We start from the raw sequence: 12,250 nt of genomic DNA on the forward strand, positions 1-12,250 counted from the left end.
CAGGGCTATGTATTATTTCTTTTGTGCTCTTGTTTTGTTTCTCTTCCTTGACCTTCTGTTTTGGAGACCTCAGGTCTGTTGGCTTTTCTGTATAGGTGGGACCCAGTGACGCTCAGGAGGGCGTCACAAGGCGGAGCCTCTAGGCCTCGGGCAGGAGGGGGCCTCCAGGGCCCACAGGATGGGTCTGCTGGAAGCCAAGAGGGTAGTAGATCCACTGACCCTCCCGTGAGGAGGAAGCACCTACTGGTCAAGGTCCCAGGAAAGTGGGGGAAACGGCCCTTAACCTCCAAGCCAGACAGCTGAGTCACTGACACCCTGAGTCTGTCCAGACCTCTCTCCCCCCGGCCCCCCGGGGGCTGGCTCCTCCGCAGGGCCTGACCTCCACAGGGCGGGGCGGGGCAAGAGGGAGCCCCGAGTGTGGGGCGGCTGCTGCCCCCCAGGCTGATGCCGCAGGGAGGGGAGTGCGGCACCCGGGAGAGGTGGCGTCTGCAGCACCGGAGGACGGCTCAGCGCAGGGGTCCTGGTGGCCGTCCCTCCCGTTGTCTACCTCAGACGCTCCTCGCGGGGCTCCAGCCCGCTCTGCCTGCCCTTTGCCGGAGCCCCGGGGGACATCTGCGAACAAGACGCTGGCACTGGCCCTCCAAGGGGGCGCCTGCTTCTCTGCGGACGCCCGTCTCCCGGGCAGACTGAAACCTGCCGCTTCCCACAGCCGGATGTTGTGTGGGCGCCTCCCACTGGCTCAGGTGCTCCGGGCTGGGGGGCCCGGCTCGGTGTTGGGACCTGATACTTCTCAGGGGAGACCCCGCCCCCCGCTGAGCGGTCCCTCCGGAGCCCCGGCAGCTGCCCTGGGGGCGGGGCAGCCGGTTCCCCGTCTCCGCCCCGCCTACCGGTCTCCTGGTCCTAAGACTGCTCCGTGGCTCCTCTTCAGCGGGTGATTCAGCATGATTGTTCTTTTTCTTTTTTTTTCTTTTTTTTTGTATTTTTCTGAAGCTAGAAACGGAGAGACAGTCAGACAGACTCCCGCATGCGCCCGACCGGGATCCACCTGGCACGCCCACCAGGGGCGACGTTCTGCCCACCAGGGGGCGATGCTCTGCCGCAACCAGAGCCACTCTAGCGCCTGGGGCAGCGGCCAAGGAGCCATCCCCAGCACCCGGGCCATCTTTGCTCCAATGGAGCCTTGGCTGCGGGAGGGGAAGAGAGAGACAGAGAGGAAGGAGAGGGGGAGGGGTGGAGAAGCAGATGGGCGCTTCTCCTATGTGCCCTGGCTGGGAATCGAACCCGGGTCCCCCGCACGCCAGGCTGACGCTCTACCGCTGAGCCAACCGGCCAGGGCCAGGATGGTTGTTCTTTAACTGAGTTGTAACTGCAGTCTGGTCCTGGGAGGAGGTGGCCACCTACTCTGCCTCCATCTCGATCCTCCTCCTTCCTTCCCATTTCAATGATACACATCTATTTCACAGGTACTGCATAGAAATAAATAAAACCATAGACAGTAAAAGGTTGTCCGCAGCTTCTTTTGGTCACCTGGGCACTCTCTAAAATAGCCCCTCATTCATTCCGCAGGGTGAGGAAATAAGTGAAAAGATCAAATGATAGGACAAAAGCAGAGAACAAAGTTTGTTACATTTTCATAGCGAAACCGGTTGCTATTACCCGGACGTCCGCACCACTCATTCCTCTGGAAAAAAATAAAAAGGCATGTGTCACTCATGTGCGAGGCACTGGACCGCACGTGGGTGTTCAACGGTGGGACAGCCGGACGAGGTCCAGCCCCCATGGAACCTACCTCCTAGTGCAGGAGGCAGACGTTAGTCAAGTAATGACAGGTAAGGTTGCTCACAGGCAAAGACATAGATACTGTGACAGTCTGGTGACAGCAGCTGGAGTCCAGGGAAGGCCTCTCTGGGTATGTGGTGTCTGAGCTGGGAATGTTCCGTTAGGCATGGCCATCCCTCCGGACCACAGCTCCACAAGGGCACCCTTCACATTGAGTTCTTCTTAGTCCACAAAGGGAACGATGACGCTCTGACCTCTCTCTGTCCCTCTGCTCCTCTCTAGGCTCTCAGACAAACACGGAGGCTTCGGTCGTGGGTTGGGTCAGCCAACACATACTGACTGTGACCCAAGGGTGCTGTCAGGATGCGGTTCCTCCGCAGCCCCACCCGAACTATCTATGAAAAACTTCATCTCTGGGGCATACGGTGTTCCGTCCTCCCAGGATTCCTTCCTGGAGGAAAATCCTCTCCCCACGTTCGCAGTACGTCTGTCTCAATCCTGAAGACCCAAGGGCGGCTGCTCTACTCCCAGCCTCCAAGATCCGTCACCCACCCACCCGGACCTGGACAGGGCACCCCAGCCCAGGCTCCAACCACAGCTCAGGGATGGGCCCAATGACTCACACGGGAGACCTTCAGGGGCCTCTGGGAAAACGTTTCCTCCAGGGCAGGGGTCGGGAAACTCTGGCTGAGAGCCATGAACGCCACATAGTTCAAAATGTAATTCCGTGACAGCCATACAACAACCCATGTATGTTACACATTATCCAGTAAAAATTTGGTGTTGTCCCGGAGGACAGCTGTGATTGGCTCCAGCCACCCTCAACCATGAACATGAGCAGTAGGAAATGGATTGTAATACATGAGAATGTATACATATTATATATATATAATTTTGTGTGTGTGTGTGTGTGTGTGTGTGTGTGTATTTTTCCGAAGTTGGAAACAGGGAGGCAGTCAGACAGACTCCTGCATGTGCCCGACCAGGATCCACCCGGCATGCCCACCAGGGGGCAATGCTCTGCCCATCTTGGGGTGTCGCTCTGCCACAATCAGAGCCATTCTAGCGCCTGGGGCAGAGGCCACAGAGCCATCCTCAGTGCCAGGGCCAACTTTGCTCCAATGGAGCCTTGGCTGCGGGAGAGGAAGAGACAGAGACAGAGAGGAAGGAGAGGGGGAGGGGTGGAGAAGCAGATGAGCACTTCTCCTGTGTGCCCTGGCCAGGAATCGAACCCGGGACTTCCACACACCAGGCCGATGCTCTATCACTGAGCCAACCGGCCAGGGCTGCACCTTGGTGCTTTTTATCTGAGCGTCTGGTGAGTGGCAGGAGCCCACCATCCCAGCATTCTCTGGGTAGGATGATTCCTGTTTCAGCAATATCAAGAGTTGGATTCCAGCCACCAGGAAGGAGTTCTCTCTGGGGGACTGTCTATCTCCAAGACAGAAGAGTCTTTTCCTTCTTCCCTCCGTGGTGAGTGGGGGCGTGGGGAACACCTGTGGTTTCTACAGAGGCAAAAGCTCCAGGTGAGCAGACTGCCAGCACACACAGGGAGAAAACCCTAAGCTGCTCACGGCAGGAGGAAGACTAACACCCCCGAACTAGACAGTCCTGCAGGTTGTAATCGACTACATTGATTAGTTAGAAAACTCACTGACAAGTAGGAAACCCACTTCTAACGGACGTTTGTGCCACATTCGTCATGCTGGCGAGCCTCAAAGCCACCCTCTGTCCATCTCGCCATGTCGTGCTGAGTGGACAGTTGGCCTCTGGACTTCAGTCCGACCCTCCAGATTAGGATTGGCCGGGTGAGGCCACCAGCTGCCACACCTACGGTTATCACAGAGAAATGATATCGCATGCCCTGATTAAGTTTTTATCCCTCTAGAAACGCTTACGGTGCCATGTGACGAGATTGCCAGCGTGTCCGGCTGTCCACGTCGCTGTGCCCAGGTCAACAAGTTAGTCACTGGAACCTCCGTGTCCAGGGAAGTAAGTCCATCCCGAGGGTCTCGACAGGACAGCACACTAGAATAAGCTACGGAGCTTTTAAAACAGGCTGACACCTGGATCTCACCCCGGAGAGATGACTGAACTGGTCTCTGCTGTGGCCTGAGCACGGGACTCCGTCGAGCTCCACGGGAGTCCAGTGTGCATCGAGGGGGAGAACTGCTCCTTCAGGGCCTCTTTCGCCCCCAAAAAATACATCAAAATCACGAGTGCAGTGCACCCCGCTTGCTCCATTGTCCTCACCTCGATCAGCGCGCGAGCTGAGTCCCTCGTACCCCAGGTGCCCGTCTCCCCACCAGCACCGGGGTCCCCGCGACAGGACGGCCCAGGCTTTTCACGTTACTTGGAATTCGAGCCACTTCCCTGGTGCTGTTGGAAGACACTCGCTCAGGAGATGGGGAAAGTTCCTTCAGATTCTACAGAAGAAAGGTCGTCCAGAACGGCCCACGGTCGCTTCCTTCAGACCCTGACTTCATGTCTTGACACGGTGACGCAGTGGTGAGTGGCGTCTCCACAACCAGGTATCAGCCAGTTCTCGTGCGGGTCCGCTCCAGGTCCTCCACGTCCGTCCGCTGCTCCATCGAGAATCGACTCAGCCCTCTGCCCGGTGCTTTCTCCGCGATCCGCAGCCTCCCTTCGCATCCGTGCGCGTGTGGCGATCTTTTCAAAGGCAGCTCGTATTAGGCGTCCTCAGTTTGGTAATCGTAAGATGCCACTCAGGGGTGGGATTCAAATAGCTTAACAACCGGTTCTCTGCCTTCGTGACCATTTTAAGTATTAAAACAATGATATATATACCGAAAGGTAGTTTATTATTTCATGCATTGAATAAGAACAATAAAGAAGGTACACAAAACTAAATTATGTTATAAGGAAGCATTTTCAAATATTCATGAAACAATAGTAAATAATACCTGACAAAAAAAAAACACAATACAACTGTTATTTAAGATATTTCCATATTGCTTCTTGCTTGGCGTCCTCACTTGCAAGTTTGTTCACCCATGGACGGAACGAACATGACCACGGGAGCTTAAAATACAATGTTGCGCAGGTGAACATTAAAAAAGAGTAAGGAGTGTCAATTTGTGATTTCCACATGGGGCGGCTGCCCAGGCGCCCACCTCCGAGAGAACCCTGATGACAAGGGCCATTTTAACAACCGGTTCACTGAGCTCAACAAAATATCAGGTCTCGGTTCTACCGAACCGGTGCGAACCGGCTGAATCTCACCCCTGACGACTCTCCCACTCTTTCTAGGACCCGATCCACACAGCTCAGACTCCAGAAAACCGCTTGCAGTTCCTGCAAGCATGTCACCTGGTCTCACGTGTCCTGCCCCGCACAGACTCCGGGCACATGTTCACAGTTCATCTGAAAGGCCATCTCTTTCGCTATCCGGTCTGAATGACATACAGGCTCAGTCGTGTGCACGCCCACTTCTATTAGTAACGCCTGCTGCGTAGCACTAGGATTCTCACTGTGGTCACTGTGACCTGACTCCGAGTGGGGGCTGCATCTTGAGTCTCTCTGTCCTCTGGGCTCTGCACAGGACCCGGTCAAGAGCAACTAACCCGTCCGTGTTGGTTGAACGGATGCCCGTGACTCCACACGCCCACGCTTTGCATGTCCTGTTCCTCTTCCTTGGGTTCCTCCCCTCTCCATTCACAGTATCAACCCCTCCACGGACACCTAGCTGAAGCAGCCACTCTCCAGGAAAGAATTCCTGGGCCTGGCTTCTGAAGTAGCGATGATCACACCAGCTTTTGGCCACCGTGAGATAGATACTCCTGATAACAGTGCCGGCCACTCTGTGCTGCAAATATCTGTCCTCCTCGTGTCTGTCTCCCTCACCAGACTGTAGGCTCCTTGCTGCACCAACCAGTTTCTCTTATCTCCGTATTCTGAGCACTCGTGACATAATAGGGGGTGAGTAACTGAGCTTTCGTTTTGGACTCCCCATTCTTGCTTTGCACCACTGCAAGAATGCTCTAAATTTCAGGGCATGTCTTTCCCAGGCTTAAGAAATCTTCAACGACTTCGTTTACCTCAACAGTCTTTCCCAAAGTACCGCACCTGTCCTCCTGGTAGTACCTGGAGGGATGATTTTTCAGACGATATATACTATTTCCTTTTATTTTAACAGATAGGTATTTTAACAGTGTTAGATAAAGCGAAACCCACCCCAGAAATGATTTCATGGATACTTTTGCTTGTGACACTTAGGATTCTTTTAGTCATTCAACATAAACATCAAGACCTGCCTGGTGGTGGCACAGTGGGTAGAGCACCCACCTGAGATGCTGAGGTCCCAGGTTCAAAACCCCAAGGTCGCTGGCTTGAGCGCAGGGTTGTCAACTTGAGCATGGGATCATCAACATGATTCCAAGGTCTCTGACTTGAGCCCAGAGGTCACTGGCTTGAAGCCCTAGGCCGCTGGCTTGAGCAAGGGGGTCACTGGCTCGGCTGGAGCCCTCCCCACCCCCCACCCCTGGTCAAGACACATATGAGAAAGCAATCAATGAACAACTAAGGTGCTGCAACTATGAGTTAATGCTTCTCTCTCTCTCTCTAAAAAAAAAAAAAAAAAAAGTGCACACTTCTGAAGGCAGATGTCTACAGCCTGTCTTTCTCATCTGTAACAATAAGAAAAAAGTGTTCCTCAAAGATGGCTTGAGGATTACGTGAGACAAAGTGTACGATGAGCTTGGCCCAGTTTGTGGCACATGGTAAGCACGCAATCCAAGGGAATTATCAAGGTACACACGGTAACCAAATGGAGACAGAGGGCCCGAGGGCTCGGGGCAAGAAAGCCAGTCCCATCCTGCACACTTCTGCTTAAGGAAGTCTGGCAACACTTATAATATTTTAGACATACTTCTATCCCTCCTGATTTAAATATTTTAAATCTTTTTGAAAGTTAGTAAACAGTAAAAACTGGTTTATCTAGGATGACTTATGCTGAAGAGCACACATGATTGATTTGACTTCTCGTTTAATTATAAAAACCGGAAAAACCCCTATCACGGGCAGGGTAAGTCATCATTTTGCGGGCTGTATGTAGGTGAAAGGGAGCCACCCAGTTCACCGGCTCCCCAGACAGTGTCATAAACAGCAGCCTGGTGTAATTTTCAAAGGAGGGCATGCTGTCTACAGTAACGGTAATGGCCATGGATTTTTTTTTTTTTAGAGATAGAGAGAGAGTCAGAGAGAGGGACAGACAGACAGGAACAGAGAGAGATGAGAAGCATCGATCATCAGTTTTTCATTGTGACACCTTAGTTGTTCATTGATTGCTTTCTCGTATGTGCCTTGACCGTGGGCCTTCAGCAGACCGAGTAAGCCCTTGCTTGAGCCAATGACCTTGGGTCCAAGCTGGTGAGCTTTTGCTCAAACCAGATGAGCCCACGCTCAAGCTGGCGACATCGGGGTCTCGAACCTGGGTCTTCAGCATCCCAGTCCGACGCTCTATCCACTGCGCCACTGCCTGGTCAGGCTGGCCATGGAATTTTAACAACACTCCGGAATTTCAGAACTCAGTGTTTACAACACATGTTTTGAAATGTGGCTTGAAGACTTCTTGAGTAGGTCTTGCTTCTCATAAGGGTCACGAGAATCTTAAATGCCAGGGCAGGGCAGAACTACACATTCACAGAGAGCCACTCACATTCTTCCCTAGCTCTGCTGAGGCTTAGATGAAGAAAGCACCAGGGTACAGCCTTCAAAAGCTCAAATGTTTAAAACATCATTTAACGTTGCTTGGCTCACACTGGATGATTCTTCTTCCTTCTTCTTCTTCTTCTTCTTCTTCTTCTTCTTCTTCTTCTTCTTCTTCCTCTTCCTCTTCCTCTTCCTCTTCCTCCTCTTCCTCTCCCTCCTCCTCCTCCTCCTCCTCTTTCTTGTTCCTCTTCTTGTTCTTCTTCTTCTTGTTCTTCTTCTTCTTCGCTTTTTTCTCTTCATCTCGTTTCCTTTCTGTTTCTGCTGAACTTTGTATAATGTTTGGGGCTCTGACTCTTTGGCCGGCTATCTTAAGAAATGGTGCCCCCCCTTTTTTTTCTTTTTTGTCCCCAAAAAACCAGTATAGTGAGGTTCTTCATTTCCCCAGCCAGGGAAGAGTTTAACCTTCAATTCCTGCAGGGAGCAATGTGAAGAACCCTCACCCACCTGTGGGCAGGTAAAGCCTGCCCCATACAGGATACTCCGTGTGGAAGAAGGAAGAACCAACCTCCTTGGGAATGACCTTCTGCAAAGATCACCAGGAAGTTACCGAAGAAGGTTCCATGAGAGACTTAGAGGAAATTCATTATCAGGAAGAGGCGAAAGTTCTTCTGGGTCCGGATTGATTTCATCACTGAGATGACGGAGGTCCAGGGGAGATCCAGGTCACTTTCTGAGAAAAAGATTTTCCTTGGGGATTCTTTTAGGTTCTTTTTCTTCATTATTATTATTATTATTATTATTATTATTATATTAAGTGAGAAGCTGGGAGGCAGAGAGACAGACTCCTGCATGGGCCCCCCTGACCAAGATCCACCTGGCAAACCCCCTACCAGGGGGTGCTCTGCCCATCTGGGGCCGTTGCTCAGCAACTGAGCTATTTTAGCGCCTCAGTGCCAGGGTCCAAATTACTCAAACTGAGCCATGGCTGCAGGAAGGGGAGAGAGAAAGAAAGAGAGAGAGAGAAAGAGAAAGAATGGGGAGGAGTGGAGAAGCAGATGGGCACTTCTCCTGTGTGCCCTGACCGGGAATCGAACCCGGACTTCCACACACCTGGCCGACGCTCTGTCACTGAGTCAACCGGCCAGAGCTTTCTTTTGGGTTCTACGTGACACATGTGGTTACATGCCAGCGTAAAGGCTGGCAGTGGCAAGGGTGGCAAGGACCACTGCAACGGCCTGACAATTGAGCTAAATTTCCATGTTATCAGAGCTGAGGCCACAAAAAAGGATGGCGGTAGATCCTACCAGTGTGGCCGCTTGGTTAATTTTACTTAGCCGCAGCCGACTTGCGTGTCTAGTGAAAATCTGGCTTGAGTCAAGCCTCGGGAAACAAGCAGACACTGCAGTCTGTATTGCCCGATTTCTTAGGGAATCTGAAGGGCCAATCCGAAGGGGAGGAGAGGGCATTTGGCTAAAGTGACCAAATTACCGAAGTCCCCAAGCTTCAGTTTGCATTGGGTAGATCCCAGAGGGATTCCAACGCCCTCATTCTGCAGTGGTCGGACGCTAGAAAGAGACCAGCACCGTTATGTGGACGTCAGCCAACACTTTTGGCTTTCAGGATCAATTCTCGGGTTCGTAAAAGCCGGGAGCTGCGGGGGAAGACCTCGCTCTTGGGGGTTACTCTTTGGCGGAAGTGAGAAGGACGATTGAAGCTAGAGGTTGACGGGGTGACTAAAGAGAGCAAAACCCAAGGGAGTTGGGGAAAAACCGAAAGTCAAGACGCGAATTGAGCCCACCAGCCTCTACTACACATTCTTCTTCCCCCTCCCTCCACCGCAGGCACGCTCAGACAAGAGGCATGCCACACCCGCCACACTGATCTGTCACTCAGATAGAAGGAAGGCATTCAGACATTCAGAATTTTGCAAAGGGCTGTAAGCTTGCTGAGTTGAGATCAAACTTTTAAAAAAGAATCGAAGCCCCCGTTCTTTCTGGAAACATGTGAATAGAAGGTTCTGGTAACATGACAAAAACTCTACAGCCAGAGCTTCTCTTTGCTTACATGCGTTGAGAGAAGGAAGTACAATCTTCCATGTTTCTTTCTTCTTTTTATTTCTTCAAGACTTTATTATTCATTTTAGAGAGGAGAGAGACCCTGGCCGGTTGGCTCAGTAGTAGAGCGTCGGCCTGGCGTGCAGAAATCCCGAGTTCGATTCCCGGCCAGGGCACACAGGAGAGGCGCCCATCTGCCTCTCCGCCCCTCCCCCCCCCTCCTTCCTCTCTGTCTCTCTCTTCCCCTCCCGCAGCCAAGGCTCCATTGGAGCAAAGATGGCCCGGGCGCTGGGGATGGCTCCTCGGCCTCTGCCCCAGGTGCTAGAGTGGCTCTGGTTGCAACAGAGCGATGCCCCGGAGGGGCAGAGCATCGCCCCCTGGTGGGCGTGCCAGGTGGATCCTGGTCAGGCACATGCGGGAGTCTGTCTGTCTCTCCCCGTTTCCAGCTTCAGAAAAAAAAAAAATTAAAAAAAAATTAGAGAGGAGAGAGAGAGAAGAGAGGAGGAGCAGGAGGCATCAGCTCCCATATATGCTTTGACCAGGTGAGCCCAGGATTTCGAACCAGCGACCTCAGTGTCCCAGGTCAATGCGTCAGCCACTGCGTCACCAACAGGTCACGTAAATCTTCCGTATTTCAATCAGCAAAAGAACCATCAATATTCTGCTTTAGATTATTGTGGTCCTAGTAAGGACTTACTTCAGTAAGTATCTGAGAATCACCACTTACAATTTTTTTTAAGCCACCTCTGCTAGCCTACAACTCCCCTTACCTGATTTTATTATAGCAACAAAACACGGAACAAGAATATTTTATCTTTACAACCAGGAACAAACGATTCTTGTTTCCTCTTTACCACAAAGAATTGAAAAGTAACAAGGTCCTGGCCAGGTAGTTCAGATGATTAGAGCATTGTCCCGATACACCAAGATTGTGTGCTTGATCCCTGGTCAGGGCACGTGCACGAATCAAATAATAAATACATAAATAAGTGGACAAATTGATCTCTCTCTCTCTCTCTCTCTCTCTCTGTCTCCTTTCCTTTCTCTCTCTAAAATCAATCAATCTATCTATCAATCAAGTTTAAAACTAGCAAAATGGTGCCATGATTAGGCTGGGCAGGGGCACTAAGTAGCACTGGGAATTATTAAAAACAAACAAACAAACCCAAAACTCTTCTTTTAGAATCAACCTGGTTTGTTATTCACTAATTTACTACTAAACCAAATATTTATGTTGTTGAAGAGGCTGCCCATGATTACTTCCAAACAGTGACTAAGTAGACCCCAAAATAATGCTGGTGATCCGTCCAAGGCAGGGCTTTTAGCATGAGAAGTTAGCATCTAGCCCTGGCCGGTTGGCTCAGTGGTAGAGCGTCAGCCTGGCGTGCAGGAGTCCTGGGTTCGATTCCCGACCAGGGCACACAGGAGAGGCGCCCATCTGCTTCTCCACCCCTCCCCCTCTCCTTCCTCTCTGTCTCTCTCTTCCCCTCCCGCAGCCAAGGCTCCATTGGAGCAAAGTTGGCCCGGGTGCTGAGGATGGCTCTGTGGCCTCTGCCTCAGGCGCTAGAATGGCTCTGGTTGCAACTGAGCAACGCCCCGGATGGGCAGAGCATCGCCCCCTGGTGGGCATGCTGGGTGGATCTCGGTCGGGCGCATGCGGGAGTCTGACTGCCTCCCCATTTCCAACTTCAGAAAAATACAAAAACAAACAAACAAAAAAGTTAGCATCTTTTTTTTTAAATGCAGTTTTGTTCAAGCTTTTCCCTAGTGTCCTTAAAAAGAACCCACTAATACCAGAAGGTAGAAAGTATGACTTTTCCTTTTTTTTTTGTCATTTTAAACTATCAATAACTTTAATTCTCCAGATGATTCTCTTTCTTTTTGAAGGAGAATCTTAAAGAACATTTCAGTACACTATTCCATTTGATTTGGATTCAAAATGAGTTATTTGCATGAAGAAAACATGCCAGCACTTTCTTATTTCTTAAAAGAAGTGAGAGGAGGGGAGGCAGAGAGACCCACTCCGCATGCACCCTGACCAGGATCCACGCCTGCTAGGGAAGATGTTTTGCCGATCTGGGGCATTGCTCAGCCATGGAGCCATTTTTAGCACCTGAGGCAGAGGCCATGGAGCCATCTTTAGCCAATTTGCTTGAACTAATTGAGCCATGGCTGTGGGAAGAGAGAGGGGGGGGGAGGGAGGGAGAGGTGTAGAAGAGATGGTCACTTCTCCTGTGTGCCCTGACCAGAAACCAAACCGGGACATCTACATGCTTACCTGACACTACAACGGAGCCAACCGGACAGGGCAAAGCCATCACTTTCAATTACGCAGATCAGTGACTATGTAAGATGAGTCTCTTGAAGGTCAGATTCATGATTCTAGCCCTTCAGCTTGCACAAGTCACCTTCTGCAAATCCTACATCCAATCCTCTCTCTTTCCAAAGAGCTCTCTATCTGTAGTGACGTACTTTGAAATTAAAATGGTTTAAAGTTCTTTTCTTTTGGCTCTGGGCTAGTATCTCTACCAGAATGTTGACAATAGAGCAACAAAGGATTTGCCTGGGACCTAGCTTTCTTCTTTCTTTTTTTTTTTTAACCTAGCAAATAAAAAGTAGATCAGCAACCTGTTGCCGGTCAGGATACCTGGATTCAGAGGAAAGCGAGGTGTGACTTTCACATTCCTCTTTTATGTGACTGTTACCTTCTATCACCACTGTTCCTCCCACACCTATTGATGGGCCGT

This window comes from Saccopteryx bilineata, chromosome 4 (genome assembly GCF_036850765.1).
Source record: "Saccopteryx bilineata isolate mSacBil1 chromosome 4, mSacBil1_pri_phased_curated, whole genome shotgun sequence".
Taxonomy (NCBI): domain Eukaryota; kingdom Metazoa; phylum Chordata; class Mammalia; order Chiroptera; family Emballonuridae; genus Saccopteryx; species Saccopteryx bilineata.